The 11829-nt window shown below is 59.8% G+C and overlaps 1 protein-coding gene across 2 annotated transcripts in view; it reads left to right on the top strand.

Annotated features, from left to right (window-relative positions):
- SEPTIN9 (septin 9) overlaps nucleotides 1-11829 on the top strand; it is a 143798-nt gene that overhangs the window by 37978 nt on the left and 93991 nt on the right. The window lies entirely within an intron of this gene.

The following is an 11829-nucleotide window of genomic DNA, read 5'->3' as shown; positions in this document are numbered from 1 at the left end:
GCCCCCCGCCCCGCGCCCGCGTCGCCTCCGTGGCGCACCCCGTTAGGGGGACACGGGGGCCGCGCGCCCTCGGTGGCCCCTGCGCTCGCCCTGCGCGCTGCCGCCGGGTTTCCTTCCTTTGATTGTTGTTTGTGTTTGCCGAGCGACGACAGTCTCCTCGAGGGCTCGCGGGGCTTCCTCAGACGGCCCTGGCGCGCGGTTTCCCTCTCAGCTGTCGCTCAGTCCTGTCCCTCCCGCGCTCCCCGTCGGCCTCGGGGCCCTGGCCCTGCGGCGGGTTGGGGGAGTTCGCTACCCGCCCCCGTGTCCCGCCCGCAGGACAGCCCCCTCCCCCACACCAGTTTCGGAGCCGGGGCTGAGCCGAATCGGGGCTGGGCAGGGACCCGAATGGACACGGCGCAGGCCGCGGCGAGTGTAGAGGGGGGCGTCCCATCGGCCCCCATCCGGGCCTGGGGACATCCTCCTCGTCCTCCCGGAGTCCGGCTGTGGGGGGAGGAGGGGCCTGCCTGCCGGTTGGGAGCGCGTTTTGGTCCCCTCCCCCCTCCGGGGTTTACAAAGTGTTGAGAGACTTGGGGGGCTTCTCCCGCCCGATGCGGTAGGGCATCACGGTCCTGGGCTCGTGTGTGTGGCTTTCGTGCGTCCTCGTGACTGCCTGTGGCTCTGCGTCCTGCGCCTTGGGGAGTAAATAAAGCGCTCGGAAGGGAAGCTCACACAATAGTCTCCAGCACTTAGGGGCCGGATTTCTGAGGGGCGGGTCTGCCTCTGTTGGGATCTGGAGCCCCCGCCCCTCGGAGGGGCTCCCAGACAGCCTTGGGCAGAGCCCTCTGATGGACCTGGCCTTGGGAAGGCTGGGTTGAAAGGAGTTAACAAGACGTCCAGGTGCCAGGCCTTGCGGGGAGGTGTCCCTCCCCCAAGGGCAGAATCAGGACTGGGATCTGGGGGTCCAGAGCCCAGCCATGCACGTGGCCCACCGGAGGTCAGCCCCATCTGCGGGGGGGCACTTCTCCGGGACCAGAGCCTGGCTGGGCCCCCAGCAGAGCCCCAGAGGCGGTGATTCTGGGGTGGGCCTGGACTGGCTTAGCAGGGGGTGGAGAGACAGGAGGGGGTGGGGTCCAGTGGCCGGCTTGCCCTGTGCGAGGGATGGGTCTGCTGGGGGCTGGCTCTGTGGTTGGAGCACTTTTCCGACTCTGACACTGGGCACTGAACAAGGGGAGTGTGGGTCTGCAGAGCTGTGATGGCTTGTACCCCAACATCGGGACCTCTTGGGGCGCATGCTCATACCCAGCACGTTCCCCGAGTCTCCTTCCTCCTGTTTCGCCTTCTGCTTGCCACCAGCAGCCCTCCCGCAGCTCCTCAGGGGCCTTTCATCTCCTGAGTGTCCGAGCGGGAGAACTGGCCCATCTGGAGACTGCTGCCGCCTTCAGGTTTCGCGCTGTGTGTACTTTTCTCCTGTGGCCTGTGGGAGTTAGGTTGGCTTGCGGTCCCTGACCTGGAAGCAGAGCTTTCTGGGGTTTCTGGGGATGAGATGGGAGCCCTGAGGCAGGATCGGGAGGAGGAGGTTTGGGGGTTGTGTGGGTCTGTCACAGTTCGTGCCACGTAGGTAGTTAGTGCCCCTGCCTCCCGGCCCCGCGTGTGACTCCATCCTCAGCCCGAAGTGCCCCATCCGGAGACGCTGGTGGCCTCTGAGGCTGCTTCTCAGGCGGCTTCTCGAGACTGTCATTTAGTTGGAGACAATGGCCTCATTGAGACTGTCCTGGTGCAGCGGCTGGCAGCCCTGTGCGTTCAGGGGGAGGGTTCTCACTCTTAGGGAGCGCGGCCTCGGACCCCCGGTTCCCTGTGTGTCAGCCTCTCCGTTGTGTGCCCTGGAGAGCCGTTGTGCTCTGAAGACAGGAGAGTTAGAGCCCCTGAGTGCACCTGGGGGTGCGCGCGCGCGCGTGTGTGTGTGTGTGTGTGTGTGTGTGTGTGTGTGTGTGTGTGGGCTCCACACAGCCAGCTTGGGGACCAGAAAGGCGGCCTCCCTAAGAGCCCCAGGAACTTGGAGTGGAGTTGGGTTTTGGGGCTGACAGCCTCGAACAGAGAGGCCTGGGAAGGAGCGATTGGGAAAAGAGAGTGTCTGGCCCAGGGCAGCAGCGGGTGACACCGGCTGGCAGAGCCAGGGCAGGGGAAGGCCGTGTGGGGGAGACACAGTCTGACTGCAGCGGAAGCAGGAGCGCGTTCAGGCAGCGACAGAGGCGGGGGAGGCCGGAGTGAGCTGGTCCATTAGGACTGGGGCATAAAGAGGGGCCAGCGTGCCACAGTCAGGTGGCGAGGCCACGGAGGCCCAGGTGTGCCCACCCGCCAGGAGCCCAGACTGTCCTGGGGAGGCAGCCGGAGTGGCCGAGCTCGGAGCCGAAGTGCTGGTCTGTTTCTCTGGGGCCCATGGGGGGCCTCGGCCCGGGCTGCCCACTCGGCGTCTCAGTTTCCGCAAGGTAGGGTCAAAGTCCCGATAGTTCCTGAGGCTGGCGGACCTGGCCCCGTCTCGAAGCACATGTCGATGGCCGAAGGATGGAGGCCCCAGGGGCCACCACCAAAGCCGGGCGAGTTCTGAGCCACGGCGTTGCTGGGGATGACTGTTCGTCTGAGCAGGCTGGAATCCTTCAGCGGGGGTCGACGGGCTCTGATGGGGTGTTTCCTGGAGGTTTGGGGCGATGGCATCTATCCAGGCCAGAGCAGCATGCCCCGCAGAGCAGACAGATAGCTGCCCCAGGTGGATATGCATGTGTGGGGGGGTATGGAGTGGGCACCCACAGTTAAATTCTGCTGATGCCCCACATCCCGGGCACATCCGCCCCCTTCCCTGAGGAACGCTCTTCTCTTTTCATCCTATTATTCCTTCCCGTCCCCTTCCCCACCCTGGAGAATTGAGGGCGAGATCTTTAAGCTTCAGCACATCACCGAGGTGGCACGGGGATTCAGCCCGTCTTCTATTTTGCACACGTCTGTGGATTCAGGTCTCCCGGGGGACTGAGAGGGTGGCAGTGTCCTCCGTGGATGCAAACCTCCCACGCTGGTCTTTGCTCTCGCCCTAAGGAGGATCTCAGGGCTCTGTGGAGACCCTCAAGTAGGGGCAAGAAAAGTATTTTGTGTTTTGCTGATGCGATTTTTTTTTTAGAGAGTCTCATTTTCCACTTTCCCCTGTTTGAAGATGGGCCTCAGGTGGCTTCCACGCCCGTCGCTCCCTGGGTGATGGGATGGCCCGAGCGGTGACGTAGTCCCCTATCTGGCTGCCAGGCACAGAGCAGTCGAACGGCGTGTTCTCTAGTGAACGCAGGCCAAATCTGCTATCGCAAACGCTATTACAACTCTGGTCTTTGTGTAACAAAAGCCCTTCCAAGTGCCAGCTGTTGGCCTACTTTCCCTAGCAGTGTTTGCTGTAACTAGATTTGCACACGGAGAAAGAATCCTAAAAGTCCTTGATGTTGGTTGAAACACAGTCTGGCCCAGGACCCAGGAGCTCCGGACCCAGAGCCTTGTTCTCCCGCCTAGAGGACATGTCTGCCCTTCTGAACCCTCTACCGTCTCCTCGAGGACCCTGCCAGCCAGGTCCTGGAGCCCAAGCAGGCCCTAGGCCCCAGAGCATGAGAACGGGCAGAGGGCAGGGAGAGGGTCTCCTGGGGGGACAAGACCATGCAGATGCACCTGCTTGTCTGGGAGCCCAGACACCTCCTGGACAAGGGCTCCCTCGATGGCTGGATTCAGGTGCAGGTTTCCTCCCAGGAGGACAAGGCCTAGCTTTGTGACAGGTGCAGATCTGCCCCTAATTAATGCCAGTTGGCCTCTTGAGGGATGAGTCCTGCTTTTCAGCAAGACTCAAGGCCTCTTGTGAATTCAGCCTCCTGCAGCTCTCATCTGGTGGCAGGAGACAGGATCTATGGCGGCGTGAGGTTACTTGGTGGACCGGAGGAGCCGGCCTTGCTGGCATTCTGCTGGACTCTTGAGGGATGAGTCCTGCTTTTCAGCTACGGGAGGACGGCTCTCTGATGGGTCTGACCACCACCGGCTTCGTTGGCCTGCTGCTCTTGTGTCCCGGGCCCGGGACTAGGCTCACCCACCGTCCTGATTGTGAGGCAGAGGGCGGACACACACGTGCCAGGTGGCAGAAGCGTCCCCGTCATCGGCTGGGCTGAGGGTCAGACGTGGGCCAGGGAGGTGGGTCGAGCAGGGAGGGACACCCCGTGCTGTGGGGTGTCGGTCTGGAAAGGCTTCCTGGAGGACATGGATCTCTAGGAAGGTTTTTTTGTTTTTTTTGTTTTTTTGGTTGTGCCGCGTGGCTTGTGGAATCTTAGTTCCCAGCCAGGGTTCGAACCTGGGCCCTCGGCTGTGGAAGCGCGGAGTCTCAACTGCTGGACTGCCAGGGAAGTCCACGTAGGAAGGTTTGAAAGAGACAAGTGGGCAGAGTTTGCATCCAAAGGAAGAGGGCCTTTGGGGGAAGTGATGGGTAAGGCAGCTGGGAGCCCCGCGCGGTGTAATGCATAGGAGGGCAGGCTCACTCTGCCATTGGACAGCTGGGTGGTGGAGGGTGTCTTGGCCCCTGAGCCTCAGTTTCCCCTTCTGTTGAATGGGGTCATAAACACCGCTGTCCGCGGGTCGTCTTGGGGAGATAGCTGACAGCTTGAGCCTGGTGCCTGTTCTCCGGAGCAGAGCTTGAGGTGGGGGGTCAGGTATTTGCAAGAAACGCGTGGGCGTGGACGCCTAAATGCAGGAATCTGGGTGACGGAAGGGAGGGGTTCAGAGGCCACCGGCAAGGGTCTCCCTGAGTGGTGACGGAGCACCACAGCAGATTCGGAGCCTGCCTGGGGGTCCCCCTGAGTCCAGCAGATACTTGGGCTGCCAGCCAGCGTGGGAGCCCTGGCCCCGGCCCAGTGGACATCCCATCACGCTCTTTCACTGTCAGAGCTTGGAGGCTTGGGTCAGGTGGGCTGCAGGGTTCCTTCACTGGGGAGGTCATTCCAGTCTCCTCTGCATCCCCCCACCCCAGAGCGTCCCAGATGGGTGGACCAAGGGCCCGTCCTACAGACAGCGGCACAGGCGTACGCTGGACGATCTGACTTTGAAGACAGTGGGGTGTGGCTGCCTGCCCGTGGCTCTGCTGGCTGCCAGCCTTCCTGAAAGGGAGTCATAACTGGGAGCTGGTTGTGTTGCAGACCAGGGGCTAGGAGGATGATCCCATCTGGGGCCAGTGGGGAGAGCCAGCACTCAGAGGCCAGAGCTTCGTGCCTCGAGCTCGCCCCAGTGACTGGTTAGGTCTGCACCCCTGCGCCCGCTGAGGCTGAGGGCTGGGGGGAGGGTGCCTGGGCACGGGCTGGGGCCTCTGTGCCTGGAGGAATGAGCCCACCAGAGTGTGAGCCCCCAGGCTCAGTGGCAGCCATGGCCAGCACTGTGCCCAGCACATGGTGGGTACTTGCTCAGGCCACGTGTCTGGGCGAGGCTGTCCTGCTGGTGGAAGCAGTGGCCTGGCAGCTCATTCGTGATGGGACGTTGCCAAGGAAGTGCTAACATGCAGGTGGCATATGCTTGCCCTGCAGGGGCTGGGGACATCGCAGCTTGGTGACTGTGGCCTTGGCATGCCCCTCAGGGGTGCTGCGGCCCTCATCTTGGCACTGGCTGAGCAGAATGGGGCCTCCCCTTCTCTTTTTCCTTGAATGTTCAGAGTTCAGGGGTGTTGTCACATTCCTAGATCAAGCCCCCTACCATGGTTCAGCTCAGCCATCACTATTATTGCACACCCCCCGCCCCCCATTTCCCAGCTGAATGTCCCTCACTCGTTGTGCTGGGGGTGGGCTGGCTGCTGTCAGAAGAGTCTCCTTGGGGTACAGACAGGACCACGGGGCCAGCAGCAAGGATCTGGGGGCCAGGCTCAAGGGATCCATGGTGGCACCCAAACCCAGGAGTCCCACCTTCCTGCCAGGCCAGGCCAGGCGCTCCCGATGGGCAGGAACAGTGGGTGCATGCTGTAGACCCTCAAAGACCTGGTGGTGTGTGTAAGAAGGGTGGGCTGGGGTAGGGGGCAAGGGGTGCCAGGCTACAGGTTTATCAGAGATGAAGGCCTCAGAGGATGTCAGTTTTTTGGTTCATCCCAGAAACCCAGCCAGGAAACCAGTTCCTTTGCTTTTTTTCTTGACAAAGCCACTGAGGAAAAATGGTCAAACAGTGGCTATCTTTCCAAAGTTCTCTCGGTTTTTCCCAAATTTGGAGGCTGAGTTGTTATGAGACCAAACAGGCTGGAACTCTCTGGCACATGGTCCCAGAGGGCTGAGGATTTGTCATCTCTCTGGCCAAACAGACCCAGCGCTTGGCCCCTAGACACCCCCCGGCGCCTGGGGCATTTCTGGGCTCCGGCTGTTTAATTTGGTCTGGACAGAGCCCGGAGGCTCCGTTCAGCCTGGACCAGGAGGTGGTCTAGAGATTTCAAGTTTGTTGTCATTTTTTAAAGTGCTGCCAATGCCCAGAAATTTAGGCGGAGGGTCGAGAGGATGGTGGCCTTAGAATATACACAGCGAGCCCCCCACCCCATAGGACAGAGCAGGGGCTGCAGGGGAGGCGGGGGAGCCCCTGGGAATAAGGCTCCAACCTGCCTCTGTCATTTTTGTGTTTGGTGTTCTCTGTTGACGCTCTGTCTCATATTCCTGAGTCTCTGACAGCCCCTCCTGGGATGCTGAGCCCCCGTAGTCTCCAGCCTTCTCTGCCCGCCAGGGTCTCTGGGCCAGCTGGGGAAGCCCGTGTCTGCCCCAAGTTGCAAAATCCAGAGAATCAAGGGACCTGGCCTTGAACACATTAATGTGCCCTCCCCACACACGGCTTAGAGCTTCCTGTGTCCCTGTCCCCAAGAGCGGGAGCCTCTGCCTTCAAACACTTGGAAGGGCCAGGTGGTATGGGGGAGGGGAGGCAGGAGAGGTGACACCACCACCCCCACCTCCTGTCTATTCCACTTGTCCTCTGGCTACAGCCTCCAAGGGACCATCTGGTTGGGGGTTCAATGGGTATTCCCTGGGTACAGATGGGGGGCAAGTGTACCTCCAGGGCCTCAGGAGGGTCTTGTGGGGGATGGGCCGGGGTAGGTAGTCGGGTTTGCCTTGCCTCCTGAGCCTTTATAAGACTGAGTTGGGAGTTCCTGGGTCTGGTTTTTCCCTCTCTCAAACAAGAAGAGATTGGAACTCTGAGCTTTTTGCAGCCAGTGACCAGTCTTTTTTGATAGTTCTGTCTGGCTTTCTACCCCTCAAACCCACAGCCTTCCCCTGCCTTACGAGGAGTGCTGGCTTATGGCTCTTCTGGCTGCTGGGTTTTTGACTGTCCCCTGGGGCAAGGCCTGGGGGTCCCGGGCACCTCCTTGTGGGAGGTGCTGTAGCTGAGGGTCCCCCTGGGAATGGGGAAGGAAGCCACTGGAACACAGACAGCCCCCTCTCTGCGGGAGGTTAACTGATGGAACTTTTGGGCAGGAAGGGGGCATGGTGTCCTAGGCAGAGTGGGGCAGAGTGGGCCTAGATTTGGGCTGCCTCACTGTGCCCCCTCCCCCGTCTCCTGTGAGATGGAGATGTTTCTGGTTCTGCCCATCAGTGGCCAGCAGTCTCTGGCTCTGCAGACTCTCCTAGGCAGGATCTCAGCCTGGACCCTGCTGGCCCCTCCCTGGGTGCAGAAAGCCGACCCTGGGCAGGGCTATCTCTCTGGCCCTCCTTTCCACGTGGGTGGGCAGTTTCCCTGTGAGGGGTAGGCCAGGCCTCTGCCCTGAGCCCCTGGAGACTGATATTATCTACAGTAAAAGCATACCAGTTTTCCTGGCTCCATCCCAGGCCCAGAGGGATGGCCTTCTCTGCTGTCCCCTGCCTCCTGTCCCCCATCACAAGTCAGGGGAGGAGTGCTCTGTAGAGTAGCTGGGTTTGGGTTTTTTCTTTCAGTTCAAAATGAAGTAAGTGCTGGAATCCCTCTGTCTCTGGTGGGCCAGGAGGAGGATGGCCAGGGTGGGAGAGACAGCTCATTCTTTTGTTTATTTAACAGCTATTTGTGGGCGCTAGCTAAGTGCTAGCTCTGTTCTACGTTCTGGGGGTCCAGGCATGAGCCCAGGAGAGGGGTAGGTTCGGGAAGGCTTCGTGGAGGAAGGGACACCCAAGCAGAGTGCTGGGTAGGAGTTTACTAGGTAGGCTCTCCAGGCAGATGGTGCTGGCTGGCTCCCGTTGCAATTTCTGTCAACTTGTAGTTTGTTTGGAAGACACTGTTATGCCCACACCTGGCACAGGTGCCCTTGGCACCGAGGTGGAAGGTCGTGGGAGGGGCCTGTGCTTTCAAGCATAGGTTGGGGCATGAAGAGGCTGCAGACTCCATCTTTCCTCCTGGTCAGAGAGCTGGGAGGGACTTGGGTGGTGCATAATCCAGGTGGGAGAGGGGCACGTGATGTATTCCTGTAGCGAGGGTGGAGTGGGTCTGGAGTGGCGAACTTTACTCCCCAGGCCTCCATCAGAAGACCTCAGAAAGGGCTGCTTTGCGTTTCTGCTAAACTACAAAAGAAACCCTGGGGCCCCTTGGGGGTGAGAATGGGAAGGCCCCATTCATACCTCTGCAGGTGCAGTGCAGAGGAGAGGGGAGAGGTGGGGTTGTGTCCCCTCCCTCCCTGGTTGCTGTCCCCACCCCCGCTCCTGGCCCTGGAGGAGGAGTTTGAGAACAGCTGCGGGAGGGATGGGGACACTGGTGAGTGCGGAAAACTTGCCCCTGCCCTGGCTGCAGCTCCAGTGAGGCTGGGCTTGTGGGGGGTGGGGGGCAGCGGGGGAGAGCGGCACTCAAATAGTTACATCTCTCCTAATATCTACAAGACGGAGCCAGGCTCCTGCGAGCAGCTGCCCTGGAGCCAGCTGGTGGGCTCCGGCCTCCCTCCTGGATTTTTTATCTCTGACCCAAGTCCCAGCCCTTCCAGCTGTTCCCCCTTCTCTCACAGGTTATTTCCTTTGACTGTGCTGGTTCTTGCTCTTCGTAACCGTCTCCTTATTGAGCACCTACTACATGCCAGGCCCCGGGCTGGGCACTTTGTATCAAGGGCTCTTGGTCCTCCTGGAGCTCAGCAAGGTGGACAGGTCATGCAGGTCATGGCTGGCCCGAGGCCACGCTGGAAGGCAGACCCCAGTGCCCCTGCCCCCCGGCCCTTGCCTGCGCCAACTCACAGGGCTGACCCTGCCTGGCTGGGATGGAAATCTCAGTCTACCTGGCAGTGGTGGGTGGCGACAGCTGTTTGTCCAGAGCCTGGGGTCTGGCAGGGGTTCCCTCTGCTCCCATCCCTGCCTTGTTGCTTTCCAGCTCCATGACCACGTTTGTGACATGGGAATCACAGGGCCCATCTTGCAGGTGTGTGTCTGGGGCTCAGCACAGTACAGGTGCAGTGCTGGTGTGTAGCAGGCGCTATATACGATTTTAGAGTCTGGCTTTTAGGGGGTGGGGTGGGGTTTGGAGGCAGTGCGGTGTGATGGTTCAGCATGCTGGCTCAGTTCGGCTTCACCCTTGCCCACGCTGTGATGTTGGGCTGGTCATTAGGCTCTCTGTGCCTCGGTTTCCCATCTATAAAACGGGGATGAGAGTGAAATCTCTCCATCTCCTGGAGATCATGGGAAGTGAATGAGCTAATGTAACAAAAGCCCTTAGGGTGGTGTCCGGTATGTGGTGAGCACTCAGTAAACATTGACTATTAAAGATTCAAGGCAACAAACACTTTTTAGAGACTCGTAGGACATTCCAGGCAGGGACCAAGGCCCTAGTGGAAAGTGAAACTGTCTTCGTCTGTAACAAAAAGACCACAGACTGGGGGGCTGACACAGCACATGTTTACTTCTCTCAGTCTGGAGGCTGGACATCCGAGATCAACACTCCGGCAGATTCATTTCGTAGATGGCATCTTCTCACCGTGTCTGCACAGGTCGGAAGGGGAGAGAGAACTCTCAGGGCTCTCTTTTATAAGAGTGCTAATCCCGTGACGAGGGCTCCACCCTCATGACCTAATCACCCCAAAGGCCCCCACCTCCTAATATCATCACCTTGAGGGGTAGCGTTCAACTTGTGAATTTGCGGGGAGCACGTTCAGTGTGTAGCAGGGGCCAACATGGACGAGCCTGGCTCCTGCCCTCAGGAGGGTGACAGCCTATTGGGAGGAATGTGATGGCCATTCTAGGGAGGATGGGGAGGCTGGCTGGAGTCTGGCTGGGGCACTGGACTCTAGCGCTGGGCCTCTCTCCTGCCTGTTTCCTGGAGCAGGTGAGTTAGCGTGGAGGCCCTGGGTGGCTTTGACCTTCTCTAAGGTGCACACACCGCGGGCCTTGGGCAGATTTGGGGGCCTTGTGACTGACATGCCCCCTCGTCACACGGGCCTTTGCCCCAGCAGAGCCCAGTATACATCCTTTGGTCTGTGACCGACCCAGGGGCTGAATGGTGGCAGCTGAGGCTGGACAAAGACGTTGGGTGCCTTAGGGGAAGGTGGGGCGGGCAGAGCTGCTGGCCTGGGATGCTTAGGGTTTCCTTCTTGTAGGATTCTCAGGAGGGGGATGGAGAGAAGGCTTGTGAGCCCACGGGAGGGCAGAGGTCCTCACCCACCTGCCCCCCAGACATACCCTGGGGTGCCAGGCCCACCCATCCTTCCTGACAGAACCTCCAGGAGGCGGGGACGGTCTATTTCTTATTTTTTGTGTGTGTGGTACGCAGGCCTCTCACTGTTGTGGCCTCCCCCCGTTGCGGAGCACAGGCTCCGGACGCGCAGGCTCAGCGGCCATGGCTCACGGGCCCAGCCGCTCCGCGGCACGTGGGATCTTCCCGGACCAGGGCACGAACCCGCGTCCCCTGCATCGGCAGGCGGACTCTCAAACACTGTGCCACCAGGGAAGCCCCAGTCTATTTTTTAACAAGCTCCAGGAATTATTCTCATCATCAGTTGGAGCTGAGAATGATCTGGAACCAGAACTTTAGAACCACAAAGGAATTTGGATAACGAGTGCAAGAATGTATAGAGATGTGGGCTGTGGGATGCTGCAGGAGAAAAGCCTGGAGCCGTGTCTCCACGAGCCTGCTTTCAAAATATTTATATATACCCTCAGTGAAAAGATTGGAAGGACGTTTGCCAAACTATCGATAGTGGTTATCTGGGTCATGGGTTTATATACGTTTTTCCCTTCGTTTCTCCGTGTTTTGCAGATTTCCTGCATTGCACATACATTTTCTATATTGCTTTTAGAGTCAGGAAAAGAGCAATAGGTATTAGTTTTTAAAGTTCATTGTCAAAAAGAAAAACAACTCGCCCAACCCGATCTCCCACCCCAGTTTGAGAGACTCAAAAGTGACTAGTCCCCTGGCTGATGGTGGCCGAGCCGGGACCCCCGGGTCCCACTGGCTCTTTCCAGCTCTGGGTTGGGGTGCTGGGTGGAGTGAATCTTTTGCCCAAGCGCGCAGGCTGTGGGACCACCTCTGCAGGCACCGCCGGCAGCTGCATGTTCAGCTGCAGAGGAATGTGGCCACAGCCTTGGTCCTCGACCTCGGCCCAGATGGGAGGTGGGCTGGCCGGGCCCCTCCGGCTCTGCTGAGTGTTTGGAATTGCTGGGCCTGTGTCGCAGGAGCGATGAGAGAAACTTGGAGCTGGTGGCAGACCCCAAAATGGCCCTCATGGGGTCATTCGGTGTCCCAGCTGGAAGAGACCAGGATGCTGAGGCCAGAGGGGTCAGCTGCCTGGCTCGGGTGGGGCGTAGATGGTACTCGTGACAACTCTGTGCATCGTCTGGCAGCCCCCAGCCCTGGGCCGTCTGCAGAGCCCCCCGCGCACCGCCCCCCCCCCCC

This window comes from Lipotes vexillifer, unplaced genomic scaffold (genome assembly GCF_000442215.2).
Source record: "Lipotes vexillifer unplaced genomic scaffold, Lipotes_vexillifer_v1.1 scaffold1691, whole genome shotgun sequence".
Classification (NCBI taxonomy): Eukaryota; Metazoa; Chordata; class Mammalia; order Artiodactyla; family Lipotidae; genus Lipotes; species Lipotes vexillifer.
The sequence above is the reverse complement of the archived record's forward strand: the minus strand, read 5'-3'. Positions and strand labels throughout refer to the sequence as shown.